The 22,196-nt window shown below is 39.2% G+C and overlaps 1 long non-coding RNA gene across 1 annotated transcript in view; it reads right to left on the bottom strand.

The window, feature by feature from the left end:
• Window positions 1-3,650: 3,650 nt before the first annotated feature.
• Window positions 3,651-22,196, bottom strand: part of LOC309971515 — a 115,428-nt gene continuing 96,882 nt past the window's right edge. Inside the window, exon 2 of the long non-coding RNA XR_014326738.1 lies at window positions 3,651-3,738. This is a non-coding gene — a long non-coding RNA (uncharacterized lncRNA). The remainder of the gene's footprint in view (window positions 3,739-22,196) is intronic.

Genomic DNA, 22,196 nt, shown 5'->3' with positions numbered 1-22,196 from the left:
AGTTCATGTGATCATATGTGCATTAATTAATGTGCCTATGAGTCCAGATTTTGGAATATTTAGTTAATTGGAAGTGAGGATTTATCAGGTAATTTCATAGTAGCATCTTAAAAAAAGGGTAATTTAGGTTTCTGAAGATATTTTTATTTTAAAGGCCATCTAGCAAAAAATTTCAACATAAACTTTTGTTCTCTTTGAAATGGCTCTAAATAGTGCTAGAAGTGTATAACTTGTTTCAGATATGCTAATTTGAGCCTCAGACAGCTGCAGTGGTTATTAATATGAGCATAATGGCTGACAATTTGACAACAGCCTCTACTTTTCATTTACTGCTTTCATACTAAATATCCCTTTTGTGCAGAGGGTGTAAAAACCATGGTCAGATGACTGAATTGGGAGACACGCCTGTAGACTGACCAGCATTTGAGAGCCTTCTTTTTTCTTTTGAAGAAAGTGATACCCTTTACATAGGGAAATTGGTAGATCTTATACTAGACTATAAATCTTCAACATTAGTCTTTCCACATTGCAGTGAAAACTCAACGAGAAGAAACTTTTTAATAAAATTAGTGAGAAGTGATGTGTTCTTAATGCATATTTACTCTAGATAAATTGACCTATAAAAGCATCAGAGGGGCTTCCCTGGTGGCACAGTGGTTAAGAATCTGCCTGCCAATGCAAGGGACACGGATTCGAGCACTGGTCTGGGAAGATCCCACATGCCGCAGAGCAACTAAGCCCTTGCGCCACAACTACTGAGCCTGTGCTCTAGAGCCCCCAAGTCACAACTGCTGAGCCCACGTGCCACAACTACTGAGCCCACATGCCACAACTACTGAAGCCCACACGCCTAGAGCCCGTGACCTGCAACAGAAGCCACCACAATGAGAAGACTTCGCACCGCAACGAAGAGTAGCCCCCGCTCGCCGCAACTAGAGAAAGCTCGAGCGCAGCAGTGAAGACCCAATACCCCCCCCCAAAAAAAAGAAGCATCATAGGACATTGGCCTAGCGTTAGAACAAATAAGCAGTTCTTTATCATTCATCTGAAACGTTGATTTAGAGGTGAACATTTAAAATCAGTTACATTTTGCCTGCTTATTCTTTGTAATTTTCAAAAAAGTAACGCTATCTAAATGAAAAAACTAAAAACATCCACAGAAAAACATCTGATGACATCTATTTTCTTTTCATAGTCGAGTTCTATGAGTCTGAGCCAGATGGATGTGTATTTGTATGTGGTCTGTGGGTTTCTGCTACAGAGCACCATTTTGCTTGGTTGAACTTTGTTCTGTAAATGCACAAAGGCTTAAATCATCCTGTGGGCATCTCTGCATGTGTCACATTCACCAGACAACTTGTCTAACTCTGTGAATGTGTTTCTTCTGAGGGATTCAGCTGAGCCATTCTGTGAATAAAAGCAAAGAATCATCTTTATACTGAAAGATGTACAACTTAATATTTCTGACCTACGCTGTGTCAAAGGCAGAATTATAAAATATAAGCATTTTTCTGTAGTGTATGACTTCACAATTTAAACTGGATATCTTTAAAAGTTACTACAAAAAGATTGCTTACCTAGGAAATACACCTTACATCAAGCACCCTGTCTTCCCAGTCAGAAAATAAGTACTATAAGGTCAGAGAAAGTGTTTTTTTACTGTCTTAGGTTTGGTGTCTGTCACATGAATGAATGGATGAATGAATGAATGAATTCTCACAGGACTTGAATATTTATACAGGACTTGAATGTAAATTGTTTAATTTAATTCTCACTATCAATATGCAATGTATATGTTATTATCTCACTTTACAGAGAAAGAACTTTAAGTGCAGATTGCAATGATTTGTCCAATGTTATCCAGCTAAGGAGAGAAAAGGTGGAACTTGAATCCTATCTTTTCATTCCTAAGTCTAGGCAATTTCTAAGTCCTCATAATATCAAATCCCTGTCCTTAGAATTTACTTCTGCTCCTATGTTGATCTTATTCTAGAAAATCCTTTATCCTTTACATGTCAGCAATCTTTCTGTGAAGGACCAGAGAGTAAATATTTAGGGTTTTGCAGGCCATATGATCTCCATCATACAGCTCCTCAATTCTGCCATTGTCCAGGCTATATTATGAGAAATGGAAATAGTAAGTCAATAAAAACAACAACAGCACATTTATTATGCAATTCAGGAAACATATGTGCTTCATCTAATTTATCTCATTTAATAAACCTATACACAGAAAAGTTACCCCATTCATTCAAGGTCATTGAGCTATTAGTAGCAGAGCTGGGTTTAAACCAAGTCTGCCTACTTCAGCAAGCCCTCAACGCTTTGGAACTATGGTAGGAAGCTCCTTCTCTCACCAAGCTCAAAAAACTGTGCTGTAGAATCTGAAAGAAGAGAGTCCATCATCTTCGGTGACATGAAACTCAGGGAGAAATGATGCCTTGTGTTCCCATAGGCTGGAGCATGTGGATGCTGGCTGCCTAGCATGAGCCCACGGCTGCATAATGTGTCCAAGGGTGACACAGGACTCTGGAGAGAGCAGGCTTTGGTGGATGCCTGCTGCTCCTCCTGGGATTTATTAACTATTCTCTCTGGGCTCTAACTGCTTTCTCTCTTTTTTATTTTATTTATTTATTTTTTAACATCTTTATTGGAGTATAATTGCTTTACAATGGTGTGTTAGTTTCTGCTTTATAACAAAGTGAATCAGCTACACATATACATATATCCCCATTTCTCTTCCCTCTTGCGTCTCCCTCCCTCCCACCCTCCCTATCCCACCCCTCTAGGTGGTCACAAAGCACCGAGCTGATCTCCCTGTGCTATGCGGCTGCTTCCCACTAGCTATCTCTTTTACATTTGGTAGTGTATATATGTCCATGCCACTCTCTCACTTTCTCCCAGCTTACCCTCCCCCCTCCCTGTGTCCTCAAGTCCATTCTCTAGTAGGTCTGTGTCTTTATTCCCGTCTTGCCCCTAGGTTCTTCACGACCTTTTTTTTTTTTTTCCATACATATGTGTTAGCATACAGTATTTGTTTTTCTCTTTCTGACTTACTTAACTCTGTATGACAGACTCTGGGTGCATCCACCTCACTACAAATAACTCAATTTCGTTTCTGTTTATGGCTGAGTAGTATTCCATTGTATATATGTGCCACATCTTCTTTATCCATTCATCCGATGATGGACACTTAGGTTGCTTCCATGTCCTGGCTATTGTAAATAGAGCTGCAATGAACATTGTGGTGCATGTGTCTTTTTGAATTATGGTTTTCTCAGGGTATATGCCCAGTAGTGGGATTGCTGGGTCATATGGTAGTTCTATTTTTAGTTTTTTAAGGAACCTCCATACTGTTCTCCATAGTGGCTGTATCCATTTACATTCCCACCAACAGTGCAAGAGGGTTCCCTTTTCTCCAGACCCTCTCCAGCATTTATTGTTTGTAGATTTTTTGATAATGGCCATTCTGACTGGTGTGAGATGATATCTCATTGTAGTTTTGATTTGCATTTCTCTAACGATTAACGATGTTGAGCATTCTTTCATGTGTTTGTTGGCAATCTGTATAACTTCTTTGGAGAAATGTCTATTTAGGTCTTCTGCCCATTTTTGGATTGGGTTGTTTGTTTTTTTGATATTGAGCTGCATGAGCTGCTTGTAAATTATGGAGATTAATCCTTTGTCAGTTGCTTCACTGGCAAATATTTTCTCCCATTCTGAGGGTTGTCTTTTTGTCTTGTTTATGGTTTCCTTTGCTGTGAAAAAGCTTTGAAGTTTCATTAGGTACCATTTCTCTATTTTTGTTTTTATTTCCATTTCTCTAGGTGGTGGGTCAAAAAGGATCTTGCTGTGATGTATATCATAGAGTGTTCTGCTTATGTTTTCCTCTAAGAGTTTTATAGTGTCTGGCCTTACATTTAGGTCTTTAATCCATTTTGAGTTTATTTGTGTATGGTGTTAGGGAGTGTTCTAATTTCATTCTTTTCATGTAGCTGTCCAGTTTTCCCAGCACCAATTATTGAAGAGGCTGTCCTTTCTCCACTGTACATTCCTGCCTCCTTTATCAAAGATAAGGTGACCATATGTGCGTGGGTTTATCTCTGGGCTTTCTACCCTGTTCCATTGGTCTATATTTCTTTTTGTGCCAGTACCATACTGTCTTGATTACTGTAGCTTTGTACTATAGTCTGAAGTCTGGGAGCCTGATTCCTCCAGCTCCATTTTTCTTTCTCAAGATTGCTTTGGCTATTCGGGGTCTTATGTGTTTCCATACAAATTGTGAAATTTTTTGCTCTAGTTCTGTGAAAAATGACAGTGGTAGTTTGATAGGGATTGCATTGAATCTGTAGATTGCTTTGGGTAGTAGAGTCATTTTCACAATGTTGATTCTTGCAATCCAAGAACATGGTATATCTCTCCATCTATTTGTATCATCCTTCATTTCTTTCATCAGTGTCTTATAGTTTTCTGCATACAGGTCTTCTGTCTCCTTAGGTAGGTTTATTTCTAGGTATTTTATTCTTTTTGTTGCAATGGTAAATGGGAGTGTTTTCTTAATTTCACTTTCAGGTTTTTCATCATTAGTGTACAGGAATGCAAGAGATGTCTGTGCATTAATTTTGTATCCTGCTACTTTATCAAATTCGTTGATTAGCGCTAGTAGTTTTCTGGTAGCAGCTTTAGGATTCTCTATGTATAGTATGTCAACTGCAAGCAGTGACAGTTTTACTTCTTCTTTTCTGACTTGGACTCCTTTTATTTATTTTTCTTCTCTTATTGCTGTGGCTAACACTTCCAAAACAATGTTGAATAACTGTGGTGAGAGTGGGCAACCTTGTCTTGTTCCTGATCTTAGTGGAAATGCTTTCAGTTTTTCACCATTGATGACAATGCTGGCTGTGGGTTTGTCATATATGGCCTTTATTATGTTGAAGTAAGTTCCCTCTATGCCTACATTCTGGAGGGTTTTTATCATAAGTGGGTGTTGAATTTTGTGGAAAGCTTTCTTTGCATCTATTGAGATGATTATATGGTTTTTATTGTACAGTTTGTTAATATGGTGTATCACATTGATTGATTTGCGTATATTGAAGAATCCTTGCATTCCTGGGATAAACCCCACTTGATCATGGTGTATGATCCTTTTAATGTGCTGTTGGATTCTGTTTGCTAGTATTTTGTTGAGGATTTTTGCATCTATGTTCATCAGTGATATTGGCTTGTAGTTTTCTTTCTTTGTGACACCTTTGTCTGGTTTTGGTATCAGGGTGATGGTGGCCTCATAGAATGAGTTTGGGAGTTTCCTCCCTCTGCTCTATTTTGGAAGAGTTTAAGGAAGATAGGTGTTAGCTCTTCTCTAAATGTTTGCTAGAATTCGCCTGTGAAGCCATCTGGTCCTGGGGTTTTGTTTGTTGCAAGATTTTTAATCACAGTTTCAATTTCAGTGCTTGTGACTGGTCTGTGCTTGTGACTGTTGATTTCCCCTTTTATGGCTTTTGTCATTTGCCTTATGTATTGAGGTGCTCCTATGTTGGGTGCATAAGTATTTACCACTGTTATTTCTTCCTGGTCCAGTCTCAGAAGGTTGTGCTTTTCTGAGAATTTGTCCATTTCTTCCAGGTTTTCCATTTTATTGGCATATAGTTGCTTGTAGTAATCTCTCATGATCCTTTGTATTTCTGCCATATCAGTTGTTACTTCTCCTTTTTCATTTCTAATTCTATTGATTTGAGTCTTCTCCCTTTTTTTCTTGATGAGTCTGGCTAATGGTTTATCAATTTTGTTTATCTTCTCAAAGAACCAGCTTTTAGTTTTACTGATCTTTGCTATCGTTTCCTTCATTTCTTTTTCAATTATTTCTGATCTGATCATTATGATTTCTTTCCTTCTGCTGACTTTGGAGTTTTTTTGTTGTTCTTTCTCTAATTGCTTTAGGTATAAGGTTAGGTTGTTTATTTGAGATGTTTCTTAAGGCAGGATTGTATTGCTATAAACTTCCCCCTTAGTACTGCTTTTGCTGCACCCCATAGGTTTTGGGTCATCGTGTTTTCATTGTCATTTGTTTCTAGGTTTTTTTTTTTTTTTTTTTGCAGTACGCAGGACTCTCACTGTTGTGGCCTCTCCCGTTGCGGAGCACAGGCTCCGGATGCGCAGGCTCAGTGGCCATGGCTTACAGGCCCAGCTGGTCTGCAGCATGTGGGATCTTCTTGGACCGGGGCATGAACCCGCATCCCTGCATTGGCAGGCAGACTCTCAAGCACTGCGCCACCAGGGAAGCCCTCTAGGTATTTTTTTTTATTTCCTCTTTGATTTCTTCAGTGATCTCTTGGTTATTTAGTAGCATATTGTTTAGCCTCCATGTGTTTGTATTTTTTAGTTTTTTTCCTGCAATTGATATCTATTCTCACAGCGCTGTGGTAGGAAAAGATACTTGATACGATTTCAATTTTCTTAAATTTACCAAGGCTTGATTTGTGACCCAAGATATGATCTGTCCTGGAGAATGTTCCATGAGCAATTGAGAAGGAAGTGTATTCTGTTGTTTTTGGATGGAATGTCCTATGAATATCAATTAACTCCATCTTGTTTAATGTGTCATTTAACGTTTGTGTTTCCTTATTTATTTTCATTTTGGATGATCTGTCCATTGGTGAAAATGGGGTGTTAAAGTCCCCTACTATTGTTGGTTACTGTTGATTTCCCCTTTTATGGCTTTTGTCATTTGCCTTATGTATTGAGGTGCTCCTATGTTGGGTGCATAAGTATTTACAACTGTTATATCTTCTTCTTGGATTGATCCCTTGATCATTATGTAGTGTCCTTCCTTGTCTCTTGTAATAGTCTTTGTTTTAAAGTCTATTTTGTGTGATATAAGACTTGCTATTCCAGCTCTCTTTTGATTTCCATTTGCATGGAATATCTTTTTCCATCCCCTCACTTTCAGTCTGTATGCGTCCCTAGATCTGAAATGGGTATCTTGTAGACAGCATATATATGGGTTTTGTTTTTGTATCCATTCAGCCAGTCTATGTCTTTTGGGTGGAGCATTTAATCCATTTACATTTAAGGTAATTATCGATATGTATGTTCCTATTACCATTTTCTTAATTGTTTTGGGTTTGTTTTTGTAGCTCTTTTCATGCTCTTGTGTTTCCTGCCTAGAGAAGTTCCTTTAGCATTTGTTGTAAAGCTGGTTTGTTGGTGATTGCTTTCTAATACATCAATGTATATGTTTCCCTTTCTTTGAATATTTAATAAACTCATTTAAACAGAACTATGCAAAGATTGTATAAGACAAAGTTACAAATTTCCCATATTCAAAGTTGTGTCAACCTGCACTTCAGGCCAAAATGCTTTCTCACTGTCTCATCTTCATGGAATGCATGTCTGATGCCAGGGACAGTCAGCATCACTCCAGGGCCATGGCCACAAGGCAGAGCATGTGTATGTTAGTCTCATGGAGATTTGGAATGGTGCTGTTGCTGAGGCTGCAGTGCTGAAATCCTGGCTGCAGGTGTGTGGAGTGGCAAATTGAGACTTTTGGACAGGAAAAACTGATTTCTCAATGCAACAATGGTCAATGGAGAGAGCGTCCCTTAACACAGGCAGAATGTGCAGGTAGATTTCCAGAATTACAAGATCCAAATAGTCTTCTCTTGATTTTCTTCCACTGGCAATCTATTCTTTGTTGCTTGCTTCACAGACGCCATAGGGAATGTAACACCCTGCGACTTTAGAATCTTTAGGCCACTTTCCTCATTGTTGAGATATACCAGAGCTGCAAAAGTATATGGTACCATGAGAAGGTGGAGAAAGTGGAAGAAATGTAAGGAAAAAGAAAAAGATGAGCAAAAATACTGCCTTTGATTAGTTGACAAAGTAATTGGGGTTAAGGATGGGTAGTAGGTGGTGTTCAATGGGTATAGGGTTTCAGTTTTCCAAGATAAAAAAGTTTTAGAGAGCTTTTGCAGTGAATATACTTAACACTACCGAGCTAGATACTTAAAAATAGTTAAAATGGTAAATTTGATGTTATGTGGGTTTTTTTTTTTACCATAATTAAAAAATTTAAAAAAGAAGAAAAAGTCATTCAAAACCTAGCTCCATGACTAACTGTGTGAATCTGAGAATGCCTAGAAGCCTTGTTTCCTTCATTGTTAACATCAGGGTTAGGATTCTAACCTCATTAGATTGATTAGGTAAAATGAAATAATGTACATAAAGTGCCAAGAACAGTACTTCCCACCAGAAGAATCTCAGTAAAAGCTAGTGTTCTTTTCCCACTTCTATCACTTTCCTCCAGCAATTCCTTTCCCCACTGCTTTGGTATCAGATTTTATCTTCCTATGGAAAAATTTTCCACGAGGTAATAAAGTATTGCCCACTTAATTGAGCTTGCTTCTCTTGCCCCTCATTAGTTAGCCGGTGTGCATATGTGTTGTGGTCTACCTAGTGCAATGAGTAATAAACTAACAGTTACCTTTATTCAGCATTAACTCTTGAGGCCATTAGATTGCGAAGTATGGACTCAAGGAATGTGGGATGAAATGAAGTAGACAAGCATTTCCTGAGGGTCCCAAGGAAAAATATGGGTTGTTGAACTGCACTAAATCTTTAGTCATGACAGGATTAAGGAAAGTTAAATATAGAATGTGAAACAGGAAATGCGATGCTAATGGATTGCCATATGTCCCTTCAAGGACAGCAGTGGAAGCTGGGGACCAAGTTGGTGAGAGCCACCAGTAGTGTCTACTAAGAATTTATATTTTACTTGATGCTTTCTACAGGCAAGGTAATTTACCTCAGTCTCCTTCCCAACAGCATCAGATTTAATTTGACATTGTCTGTTCTGTGGTAGAGACATGAATGATACAGTTTTATAAAACCTATTTTTTTCAGTGGCCCTTGGCTTTTTGCATAAATTTGTACCTAGCACTTACTCTGGGCATAGCCTAGTGCTGGGTGCCATAAAGAATAGTGAGAGAATGCCAAGAGTCCCCTTATGGTCTCCTGGGAGAGGAGGCAAGAATGGAAATGTGTGAGTATACACAAACACACAGGCACATGTATCAGCACGGTGCAGGGCAGGTACATTCATGGTTACCAAACCCAGAGCCTTGGACAGTCAATGCTTCAGATGTTTACGCAAGTGAGAAATCAGGGTAAGGTGGATTAGTGTTACTCAAACTTTAATGTGCAATCAAATCTCCCTAGCATTTGTTAGAATGCAGATTCTGATTTGGTAGGTCTGGGGTGGAACCCAAGATTCTGCATTTCTAACAAGCTTCTGGTCCAGTTCGTTTATTCATGCATTTGTTCATTATTGAATCTGCCACACACCACGCATTGTGCTATACACTGGGGATAAAATAATGACTAAAATACAGCCTATCCTTCAAGAAGAGGACAGGTAAAACAAAGATTTATAACTTCATGACTGATAGAACTATTCTCAAGCTTCTTTCTGAGCCTAGAGGTACAGAATGCACGCTGATTTATGAGGGATGGATAAGAGTTTCCTTGCTGTGGAGAGTGAAGGGATGGGGCAATTCAGGCAGGAGAAACAGTATGTGTGAAGGTCTGGAAGTGTTCAACAGCATCCTAAAGGTTGTTTTAAGTCTTGGATTTGGTCAAAGCACAGGCTCTGGGTAGAAGCGTGGAGGGAAAAAGAGCTGCACAGTGGTCAGGGGCCAGGTCCAGAGGGCCTTGTGTGCTAAGCATAACATCCTGAAAGCTAAGGTGAGGTGGGGAGGGGAATCCAGAAACAGCTCAGAGGTCCCCTAACTAAGTGGTGTGTCCTCCACCTTGTGCTCTCACTTGCAGATGACCATGACGACTCCTCTCTAGGACTTCAGCCCTTGTTTATTCTATCTGAGTTGGTGCCCACTCCCCAGCCCCACCCAAACATGGAAAGCTCTGATGCTCCAATGATTTTCTTTAAAAGAGGATGTAATGCCCAGAGTAGGGCCTCTCAGAGGTTAAGAGAAGCTCCAGCAACTTCCAGTATTTGAGTTTTCTGATTTATTAAAAAAAAAAAAAAACATGAGTCAAAATAAGGTGACAAGTTTATAGTATATTTTAAATATTCCCTTGAATAATTAAAACATTTACCATAACAAGTAGACTACAAGTGTATGCTATTTTAGAGATAATTATAGTTTTATAAACATTAAAGTACATTAGAAGCAGAATGGGGCATAAGATTAATGCCTGCTCTCAATTCTGTATCTCCGTGGCTGTATATATAACCCAATTTATAGACAACAAGTGAAAATATGAGGACTCTTGTAAATGTAAGGCTAGGGCAAACTGCCACCCCATCCCCTGCCCTTCCTACCCATCCATCCTAATAGGCCCTGATCCAGGAGCTTTGGAAATCCTATTTTCTTGTTTAATTATTGGAGAAACAAAGCATTAGACCGCACAGGAAAAAGAAGCAACACTGACTGAAGGGTATGCAAGGTCAATGACCAAACATCAGTGACCTTCAAAAGACAACTTGAGGGCCAACCAAAGAACCCACTGTGTTGCTCCAACCTAACGCCAACATGGACATTTTCAGCAAAATGACAAAAGCCACTGAAGAGAAAACAGGCATGCCATCGTGTGAAAGACAGACTAGCTGGCCTTCTATCATCATCCCTCATTTTTTTTTTTTTTTGGCTTAGTGGAAGATTTCCTGATTTGAAGAGACAGGTTTATTTTGGAGACAGTGAAACACAAATGAATGCACAAACAAGAGGCATATCTGGCAGCATAAGAAGCAGTCTGCAGTTTAAAACACAATGACACAAACCAAATTTAGCTCCCATTCCCTGAACCAGCTGAAAAAGCAGCCACTGCACGTGCCCAGCAAGCCACATCCAGCATGCCGATCCACCTCTGGGGTGCATTTGCTGGCCCTGTACATTTGGACTGCAGATATTGGTAGGAACTGTTCCTGTGCTATAGTGATGTTTTACAGAAAAATAAAACATGATCTTGATCCCTACAGAGTCCTATCAGAGAGTTTACTGAGAGTAAGAGCTGTATTGTGAGTTATGAAGAGCAAAGGGGATCCCAACAAAATTAAACTATTCGTTAGTCACTTTGATAAATGAACATTGTCCAGCCTGGGCAAAGATCTGGCTGTCCAGAGTTAATTCTGGAGTGACGTTTCATGGTTTTTTGTCTTTTAAAAGGCATGTGTACTGGCCAGCAGAAAGCTGACAGGACCTGCAGGCTTCACAGAGAACACGCTGTCCCTCTCATTTATGTAAGAGAACGCTGCCCCTGCTCAAAGGCCTCCAGTGAGCCGTGCCAGAGCGTTCTGCTTGGGCCACGAGTGCTTGATGCAGTCTGGTGGGAGGGTGGAGTGGGACAGAGAGCATTCAAATGAGAAAGGATTCTGCTCTGTAGAGACAAAGGAGCCACAGAGCCATAGACATTGGACCTGGAGGATTCACAGTTTGCTGCCCTTCCTGACGTAGCAAGAAGATTTCTGGCATGGCTGAGAACTTACACTTTTCCCTTGAGAATTCTGAACTCTTGTTTTTGGAATTATGTTTTCAGGGCCTGACAAAACTATAATGATCAAAATAGGTTAAAAATTGATCAATTTGATCCATCTGTGATTCAATGCCCTGTAGGATATAGAGATGAGTGCCTGGTCCAGAGGAGGAAGAGGAGGTTGGAAACTCTGGCTGAAATGGGGTGACTATGAGGATGTGAGAGCAGAAGGGGCTTCCGAGGTAATAGGGCTGGACGCCCTCATTCATACAGCTGAGGCGGTGGAGGGAGACCCCAAGTGATTTGCTTAGGGTCACACAATGATATGTTGTTAGGGTAGAGTTTTTAGAGCAAGTAGAACTCCTGGTTCAAGTGAGTGTGGCAGATTTATTGCAAAAGTGGCTCCAATTCTTCCCCTCTCTGTATCCCTCTCTGTAACCAGACAAATGCCCAGCCAGGCCTGACCAAGATCAGCAGAAGCAGCCAGCCAACTGTGGATTGTGAGCAATAATAATGGATATTGTTCTAAGCCCCTCGGCTTTGGGGTAGTTTGTTTGTGGCAATACGTAACTAGTCAGTGGCGCTGTAATGAGAGGTCGCTCACTGAGGAGAGAAGGAAGGAGCAGGATAATCCCCCGTGTTTAATCCTGCAGTTTCCAGCATTTGGGAATAGTGGCCAATTTAGAGGATGAGAATGGAAATGCTGGAAATGGAATTCCAGAAAAATCTGCTCAGAGCCATTGTGGTCTTGTGCTCCCTCAATGCCAGATGATCCTGAGGCATTTGTGTCATCACACGGTGAAGTTGAAATGATGCTGGAAATCTTCCAATCCTGAACTTACAAGATATGCAAACAGAGGCTAGGCAGTGTTAAGGAAGAATCGACCTCAAAATTTGAGGGACCCAGTGCAAGATGAAAATGTAACGTCCCTTGTTAAAAATTAAGAATTTTAAGACTGTGACAGCAGAGCTCTGAACCAAGTGCTTGTCCCTTCTAGGTGTGGGACACTTCTGCAACTCGTGGGTTGTACTTCAGCTCTGAAACCAGCCTGGAGTTAAGCAATTGGTTTAATAATGCCCCTTCAAAAGTCCATCTGTTTAACTTTTGCCAAAACGTAAAACTTATTTGTTAATAGCTAGTTCAAGATGTAAGGCAAGAATCTAAGGCCTCTAGTTCCTACTCCAGTGATTTATTTTCTTCATTTTTTGACAGACTGATAGAAAGAAAATCTGAACCAGAAACAGTATGGCTGGCTTGGGGTCTGACTCAGAGGGAAGAATTTATAATTCTTCATAGGATGTGCTGAAGCATGGGAATTTGGATTCAAGCAAGGAAAGTCTGAAATTAGAATTCTTACATTGAATATTTTCTGTGTCCAATTATATCTTTATGATATTTTCTTTGTGGAAGTTGACTGCTGTTCATTAAAATAAATTACTTGAATTGTCTATTTAGCTATTTCTTTTCCTGTCTTTGCTTTCTTTCTTTTTTCTTTTTTTTTTGTAAGTAAAAAATTCTCAGGTGTTAAATAATGATTTAATTTTTTTAATTTCTCCTAAGTTTTGCTTTACTTATGACATTAATAATTTTCCAACAGCTCTGAACTCCTCTCTTTCCTTTAGAGCTCTGGGAAAATGGTAGCTTAGTATGTGCGTTACCCTATCCTTAACCAACTTTGTCACTACTTTGAACACTCTTCTCTTTGACTTATGCAAGACCCTGCAGTTAAGTGTTATTCGAATCTTTGTTTCTGTAGGAAACCCATCTCCATTATTTTATTTTATAATTAATTAAAAAGAAAATAGAACTGGGCTTTCTTTAAGGCTTTCTAAGTTTTTTCTCATTCTCTCATCAAGGGGAATTCAAAAGGGCCTCAGGTTACAGAGATGAGTCTGTGAATTTAAAAAAATTTCTTTGAGAAAAGACAAGGTTTTCGTGACCTCCTTTGTTTTTAAAGACAATGAAAGTGACAAGGCAAGGTCTTAAATGATAAAGGCAAAAGTCACTTTTGCCTTTAGTCACATCACTAAAGGCAAAAGTCAGAGATGAGAAACAACTGTGAGAACACACATGAAAGCCAGTGGCGATGTCATGAGGAATAGAGCTCAGCTTTGCATCAAAGGTTATGCTAACTGAACACTAATGCTTGAATCCAGGCAGAGTTCTTGCTGTGTAGAGGCTGGTTGCTTTCTGCATTGACACAAGTTCTTCTTGCTTTAAGGATTGATTACTTGCTAACTCACCAAAGACACGTCCGTGTTATCTGCATCCCTTTGCCAAGGCTCCTATCCACCTGGCTTTGCCTATGCAGCTACAAAGGAAGGCTAGATTCTCAGGGCATTTGTCCCTGTTCCCACCTCTTTTCCTTCAAAAATCACCATAATGGGTTTATATTTAGCCAATGACATCTAACTGGACTAATGAAATGTCTAATTTAATTTGGAACAGTGAACCTCAATTCTATTTTGGTTTGTTCTTTTACTGAATCAGAATACATTTTCATAGTCCTTAATGGAAATGCGAACTTTCTCCATCAAGGTGGCAAAAGGGCTTCCATTACCAAAGAGGTTTTCAAACCAGTTTCCAGAGGAGGTCCCACAGTGGTTAGAATTGGTCAAAGAACTATGAGTTGTAATAATTCTGACCTGGTTCTGGTTATTATCTTTTTAGGCACGGTTTCTCTTCCGCCATTTGCTCTTTCTCCTCAATCTATTTCTTATCTCTCTCCCTCTTTTTTCCCCTATATTTCACCCCAAATGTCAAAGCTGTGAGCCTTCTTTATGTTTGCCAAGGTCACACTGGCACAGAAATCTTTCTGCAGGTTTCTCTAGAGGACTAAATCAAACTGAAACTTTCTGCCCTGAAGCTAAAAGCTGTATAAACTTCTAGGTACTTGGCTTCTGTTTGGCTTTATTTTCTTTTCCTATTTTACTCACTCTTTCCCCTCTTCTCCCAAATACCAGGTACTCTAGATTCCTTTCTCTGTCTCTCTCCTGCTCTCTTTCCTTTGACCCTGAAAGACAAAGTGCTAATAAGCTCCCTTCCTTTGCCTCATTAAAAAATTACCATAAAATTTATAGCTGGCTTAGGCCAGCCATCACTGATCTCCTTGATTTAGTTACTGCCAAGAGGTGTTTTATGATTATCCACTGACTTATTTACAACGCACACCACAAAGTCCTTTGTGTTAGGAACCTGTATAGACCTTCTGATTTGTTTGGAAAGTAGAGTGGGTACTTGAAGTTCCCTGTGTAGAATGGGGTAGGTTGGGTTGTTTGACTTGCACATTTTTATATGAGAAGATAAAATCCCCAAGTCTTGAAATGTAATAGTATCAAATCATTTTGCTGCTGTGTAGAAAATGTATACAGCCCTCAGACAACACAGGAAACTTTCCAATACTTCCCTAAGCATTAATTTCAGAAGGCCATTAGTGAAGCTGGTAACTGAAAACAAATTGTATTGGTGATGATAAAATTGTACATTGGTGGAAGCTGTTTGAATATATGAATGTGATGAGGTTAATTGATTACACAAGAGTGATTTAGAGGCTGATGTAATAACCACCAGTCTTGAGTCTGCTATTTGAAGGATGAATCAGGGTGGCAACGATTTAAATGTTTGAAACATTTGAATTGTGTTGACTATTCAGTTGTGTATTTGAAATATAAGTGATCTCTTCCTCCTGTAACTCCTGGTATCATATTGGTCACTATGTGAATTTAAAGTGTTCAGTAGTACCCAAAGCTCTCTAACAGGTGATATTTTGTTCTGAGCAAAATAGTAATTACCTGGAACAGATTCATAAAAAAGAGTTCTGATGTGTGTTTCTGAAGAGAAACATCAACTGTATCTTTCGGAAGTTAACTCAAAACTATGATGCCAGTGATTATTTGAGCACTTCACTGTCGTAGAAGGAATCGGAGAGGAACAGCTGTATTATTCTGCCTTCTCTAGTCACTTTCTCCAACCTGGTTAAAGCTAGGTTTGGGATCTGGGGTAGTGGCAATAAAGATTGGGTGTCTAGAACTGGACCACTGACTATTGCTTGTTCCTTTGATGCGCCAGTGCTATTCTATGGGGAGTTGCTGGTGGAAAAGATCTTGTTGGTGAAGGTGGGAGACTAAAGGCTCACTTCTTTAAGTTTAAGGTGTAGTTCACCTAACACATTAGAAGCTGTGAGGAGGAGAAATCATGTCAGGGTAAACCTGTCACAGCACTGTTAGAGAAGTACCACTTGATAATTCAGAAAATGTGATGGCATGAAGTACAAACTGGAGCCCCTCATGGCCTAATGTCCACATGATGCTTCATTAAAAAGCATGGTTCAGGGACTTCCCTGGTGGTCCAGTGGGTAAGACTTTGCCTTCCAATGCAGGGGGTGCGGGTTCAATCCCTAGTCAGGGAGCTAGGATCCCACATGCCTCGTGCCCAAAAAAACCAAAACATAAAACGGAAGCAATATTGTAACAAATTCAATAAAGACTTTAAAAATGGTCCACATGAAAAAAAATCTTTAAAAAAATTCATGGACCCAAAACCAAATTACAACAGAAAGCTAATTGTTACTTTCATCCCTTAAAAATCATGAAAGTAGATTCAATTTATAATCCACAGTAAAATATCTTTCAAAACTCCCTTTGCTTCCTTCTCAGTGTCTCAGACTCCAAATATATTGCTGAGACCCCCCAAATGCTTTTCTCATGTAACACATGGACTTTCAGCTCTTCATTCTGCAGGTTTACTCAGCCTGTTTTTTTGTTTTTTTTTTCCGGTACGCGGGCCTCTCACTGTTGTGGCCTCTCCCGTTGCGGAGCACAGGCTCCGGACGCGCAGGCTCAGCGCCCATGGCTCACGGGTCTAGCTGCTCTGCGGCATGTGGGATCTTCCCGGACCCGTGTCCCCTGCATCGGCAGGCGGACTCCCAACCACTGCGCCACCAGGGAAGCTCTGTTTTTTTTTTTTTTTTTTTTTTTAATTCTATCTTTTGTTTAATGTGGTTCTGCTTATACTTACAAAAAGGTTAGGAACTACTCTGGCAAAATTCTCTTAGAGCTTAAGGCAAGGGCAAGGGAAGAATCTGAGCAGATAAAGACAAAGTTCTCTTATTAGCTGGGGTGGGACCGGGAATATGAAATTACTTCTAAGATATCTTGTCCCTAACACAATCTGTAATAAGAGACAACATTTATTAGTAGTTAACATGTTCCACTTATTTTGCTAATGTTTTTACATTAATTATGTCATAATAAGTCTAATATTTTACGGATTTGTAGTAGCACTGTAAATACAAGGAAACTGTAGTTTAAGGGGCAAGAGAGTGACTTGCCCAAGGTTACATAGCTGGTTAAGGGCAGAACTAGGATTTCTTGGCCTTAGTCTCCTTCCAAAGTCCCTATTCTTAACCAGCACAAGTTCAGGGATCAGCATCCCCAATGGCTGAAGTTATACTGAGAATAAAGCAATCATTTAAACACAATGACACTGGTTTTTACATAAGAAATATAATTTAATGCCATCCTTTAAATTTTTTTTCCTTTTTACACGATTTTTTAGCTGAATGTAACATGGACCCAGATCTGCATTAGCGTACTAGTTACCAAATGTTGGCCAGTTGTCTACAAATTAGCACTAGAACTTCCCAAATACAAATGCTTGCGATTTGGGGAGGCAATTCAAAATTTTAATTAATTCATTAATTAATTCTATTTACTGTTTTCCTCCTGAAAGATCAGAGGAAATTCTGTGGCCCGGAGTTACAATCTTGAGCGTGTTCCCTCTGAGTAGCTCACTCCTCTCCTCTGGGTCTCCTCTGTGAGGCTGGAGGAAGGCTTTAGGAGGCAGATTTGGAGCTCCTCAGAGCGTGACAGTGATAAATGGTACACAGAGCGCGTGTAAGGAACTCCAAATGCAGTTGGTGGCTCCTCTGTCGAGTATACAACCTCCAAAATGATCTTTATATTAAATTTCTACCTTTTGAACAAATTTACCTTTTGGTATAAATGTTTCTGTACTAGCTTTGAATCCTGATTGAAAGTAAAATGCTATGCCTCTGATGAGATTCATCATTATTCTTTGAAAGACAGGTCTTAAATCAACGTGTCCTAGTTTTCTTTTTGGCAGATGCCTTCAACATGGAGTACATGTTGAGTCGGTCACTTTCATTTCCATCGTCTAGAATTGGTTGTAACTCATCATCTTGGCAGTGATGGTCAGTGTAAATTCCCTTGGCAGCTAGTCAGTTCTCTCCCAATTGAAATTAGAGTTTGAGCTAGTTGTTTCAAGGAAATGTAAACAGAGGGTTAGAGGATGCTGAATGTGGGACTCTGATCTTACATTTGGAGGCCTGGGCCTTTACAGTTAAGACAAACAGCAGAGCTATAGAAAGAATCATTCTAAGCCATCTGTCCCCAATTTCTTGACCCTATTAAAGAAAGGGTTTATGGAATTATTATAAGAAATCTATATATCCCTATGTAGATTGAATAAATATTATAACTTGCACATGCATATACTATTCATTTTCACATGTGTTGTAATCAATGTGATACAAATTGTTTTAAAAATATTAATTTTACTAAATTTACTTGATATTATGTATTTTTAGTCAATATATCAATATAGGCAAGACATTCAACTGCTATCATGAGACATTTATAAACTCTTATGTTCGAAAGGAGTTCTCATTTTTAAAACAATTGGAAATCACTAATCTAAATAATGATGTATGATCAGCAAAATGGGAAGAAACGTGAAAGAGTTCAGAAATATGAAGGCATTTCCACAGTAAAAAAGAGCAGGAGGTCCCTACCCAAAGCTATCAATTCCTGTCAGGAAATTGGCTGACACATCCTTGCTTTACCTTGGAGCTATGGAAGCCTGCTGCTTGATTTACCAAGGGTGTTAAAGTACCCTGTGTCAGCAAACTCACAGGAAGAACTTGTCAATTCTACTGGTATTCTGTCTAAGCTTCAAAATGGCATGGCACTCAGGTACCCTAGTATATCACAGTGCCTTTGACGTTTTCCTGAGGAAACATCATAGATTACGAGTCAATTTACAAAAGGGAGAATAAAGGCTATCTCTGATTGTGAAATTTCTGCTTTTAGTTGATGATCAAAACGATCATCCGAGGGGCACAGCAGATAAGTGGTTTTGTTGGTTTTTACGGCCCCAATTTAATCTCTCCTGCTTCTGGTAACAGAATCTGTTTTCCTTTAGAGAAATTTCCATACCCACTGCTGGCGCGTGGCTCAGATTTAGTCTCAAAACTACTGCTAGAATTACTAAGAAAGAGGTGAATTCCTCTGGATGAAGTTTTGAAGTCAGTTTAGTGCTGCTTATAGTCATTTTCACACCGTCACTGGGAAGAGCCTGCTCGAGAATAAAGCAACGTAGGGGACAACTGACCCGAAGGTGGAGAGAGTCCAAAAAAATAGCATTTGAACGTCTGATCCAGGTATTCTGATTTTGACTTTTGGGCAATGTGAGACAATCAAGGCTACTTTGTTTCTTACATGTTTGAGTTAGGGTATTGTCACTGGCACCATAAAGAAACCTGATTGAGGCAGGGTTGTCCTTCAGCCTCCAATGGAATTGACCATTCTCTTTGCACTGTTGTTTTCCACATTCAAAGTCCAAGAAAACTACACTCTGCCATGTCAGGACTGCTCTAGCCTTACTCCATTATGGACCCTCTCAGTGTGGAGCAGAAAGACTTTTCCTCTAGCTCACCAGCTGACTCGTAGGGACAAGGCATTCACAGCCCTGATAGGGTCCAAAAAAACTGGTGAGAAGCAGAGACCCTGTAGTTCTCCTGAAAAACTCAGCTCTCAGATGTCACGGAAAAGTCACCTCAAACTAGAACATTTTAAATGTAACTGAAGATTTCTTTCCAATTGGCAATAAACAGTGAATGATGCACTGCAGTATACAAAGGTTGCCAATTTTTGATAGAGCAGCCCAGTAGCTCAGCTGGAGATTCTACTAAGAGGGAAGACTATAATAAGCATTGTTTTATGGAGATGGGGTATCTTGATGCTGACTCTTCAGTTTTGCTTTTATTCTTTTTTTCTGTTCCTTTTTTCATTCTTGTTTACTCCGTGTTCTTTTCCATTATAACTCTTTTCTTTGTCTGAAATTGGACCCACAGAAATAAGCCTGTAATAAGGGGACATGAGAATCCCTAAATTTCCCTTATTTTGATTTTCCACTTTATTAATATTTCAGTTTATGAAGCATACAGGAGGTATTTTAGCTCACTGGCTCTTCAACTTAGTCATGCTACTTTCTAATCCATTGCATGGAAAATTTGAATATGCATCATAGCATCTAAAACCGACATTTCTAAATCTGTTTGTGGTACATTATGTAGGAAAATACTTCAATCTCACTAGTACTTGAAAACCCTCATCATACACCATTCCATCCTAGGGAAAAAAAAAGCAAGTGGGGATATTTGTATATAAGGGAAAAAGAGGGACAGTAATATTGCAACCCACTGATAAAGATTAAACTGTCTTCCTTAGCTTAATTGGACATGGCTTAGTTTTGATTTCGGGGTCTCCTTGCGCTGCTTAATATACAACCAAGTAAGATAATTTTTCTTCAGTGATCTTTGCCTTGGGTTAAACAAAGTTTGAGTTTAAAGTTGTTATAAACTTTATAAAGTTTAAATGTTTTTTTTTTCTCTGTGAAGCTTTCTGTGTTACTCCTGAACTAATTCAACTGTTTTTTGTTTGTTTGTTTTTGATACAAAAAACAACTGTAGTGTCTTTTTCCTTTTACCCTAAAAACTAGGTTATAATATATTGGGTTGGCCAAAAAGTTCATTTGGCTAGTAAATACGTTGTTCAATAAAATTCTTCATGAAAATGACAAATGTCTTTCATTTTTACCTAAAACCAAATGAATTTGGCCAACCCAATACTACAGGACCCCTCACATATGCTGATGGAGAACTTACTGCTTTAGGTGTTATTGTGTGTTTGATGTCTGGTCTCCCGATGGGGTTGTAAACTCTTTAAGGGCAGGAACTATGTCTTTTTTTCACCATTGAACCCCCTGTCCCTAGTATAATACCTGGAACATAGTAAGCACTTAATAAATAGTTGTTGAATAAGTGAACAAATAATGAAACAGCTCAAGTTAAGTCACTGTCATTGAATATTAGCATGGATCAATAAGTAGTTATCAAACTATACGTGACCAGGTGAAACTAAAAACAACAGCGACAGCAACAGTAACATTATCCTTGCCCTTAAGGATAAAACAATGTGACATATTACTTGGAAAGGAAGAGAATGATCATTTACTGAGTACCTGTTATTTAGAAAGAGTATAATGCAGTGTATGTAAAATTTTTCGTAACCTATAGTAAAAAAATATACTCCACAGCAATACCAAGTACACATGCACACACAGCTTAAACAAAATTTTCACAGAATGTTTACCTCTACCGTGTGGGATATACTGATATTTCTATTCTAATCTATTTTACGCTTTCTCTTATATTTCATTAAAAAATGCTGGTCATGACCACCTAAATTGATCTCATATCTCTCTCATAGTTCTGAAGAACTCCCTAATAGCAGTGAGGAGTGTGGGTTTTAGAGTCAGACTGCCCACTCGCTCTGCCACTTACTGGTGGTGTGACATTGGCCCAACATCCAATGTTGTGAAGCCTCACTGCCTCATCTACAAAATGGGGATGGTGTTAGTAACTACATCATAGGGTGGCTGTGAGAACTAAGTGAAATAATGAGTGGAAATCTCTTACCCCAGTGTCTGGCACAGAGAAAATCCTCAAAAAACATTAGCCGCTAGCATGTACCAGACACTACATGCATGCTTCTCAGGCATCTCCTTTTACCCTCTGGAAAGTCTCATGATGTAGTATTATTACCCCCATTTTACAGTAAGGAAAGTAATGTTTAAAGAGGTTAAATGAATCATCCAGGGCCAAATGGTCAACAAATGGCAGAGCTGGGGTACTCAAACCAGGTCTGTTTGACTCTGACTGAGGCCTGTGTGTTTTGTTTTGTTTTTTAAGGAAATACTCAAAGAAGCCTCCATAGAAATGGTGGGACTTGAGATGGGCTTTGAAAGATGAGTGAATTGTATAACACCTATGCCCAAATGCTATTGCCCATGGTTGAAAGAAGGTGGAGTTTGGGATCAGCCACATCTGGGTTCTATCCTTGGTCTACCATCTGCCACCTTAGTAACTGGGTGCAACTTTACATAGCCTCCCTGAGCCTCAGTTTCCTCAGGTTTATGCTACTGATAAGACCAACTGTGCAGAGTTCTCATGAATAACGAGCTACACAGGATACATTTTTTTACTGCCTGGCATATAGGTGCTCAACAAATGTAAGCTACTTTTATTAGGTACAATTTGCTTAGAGGGTATGTGAGTTGGAATTTAATCTCTTACCTAGGGCTTAATTACATTTGTAATTTGTAGGTTTCAATAGATATAATTTGTAGCCATATAGAGAGCACAGGTGAAAATATACTGTATGAATGGGTCTGATAAGTTTTATCATTAATCATCTTAAGCAGTTCCAAATAGAATGACTGTGAGTGACACTGAGACTGCAGCTACTGATTATACTTCTGGTAGTAGAGTTTGTCCAACATAATCTCTTCCGAGTTACTAGCAATACTGTTTAGCTTTCCAGGGTTAATGTAAAGTACATTTGCC

Source organism: Leucopleurus acutus (assembly GCF_964270905.1).
Source record: "Leucopleurus acutus genome assembly, chromosome: 14".
Lineage (NCBI taxonomy): Eukaryota > Metazoa > Chordata > Mammalia > Artiodactyla > Delphinidae > Leucopleurus > Leucopleurus acutus.
The sequence above is the reverse complement of the archived record's forward strand: the minus strand, read 5'-3'. Positions and strand labels throughout refer to the sequence as shown.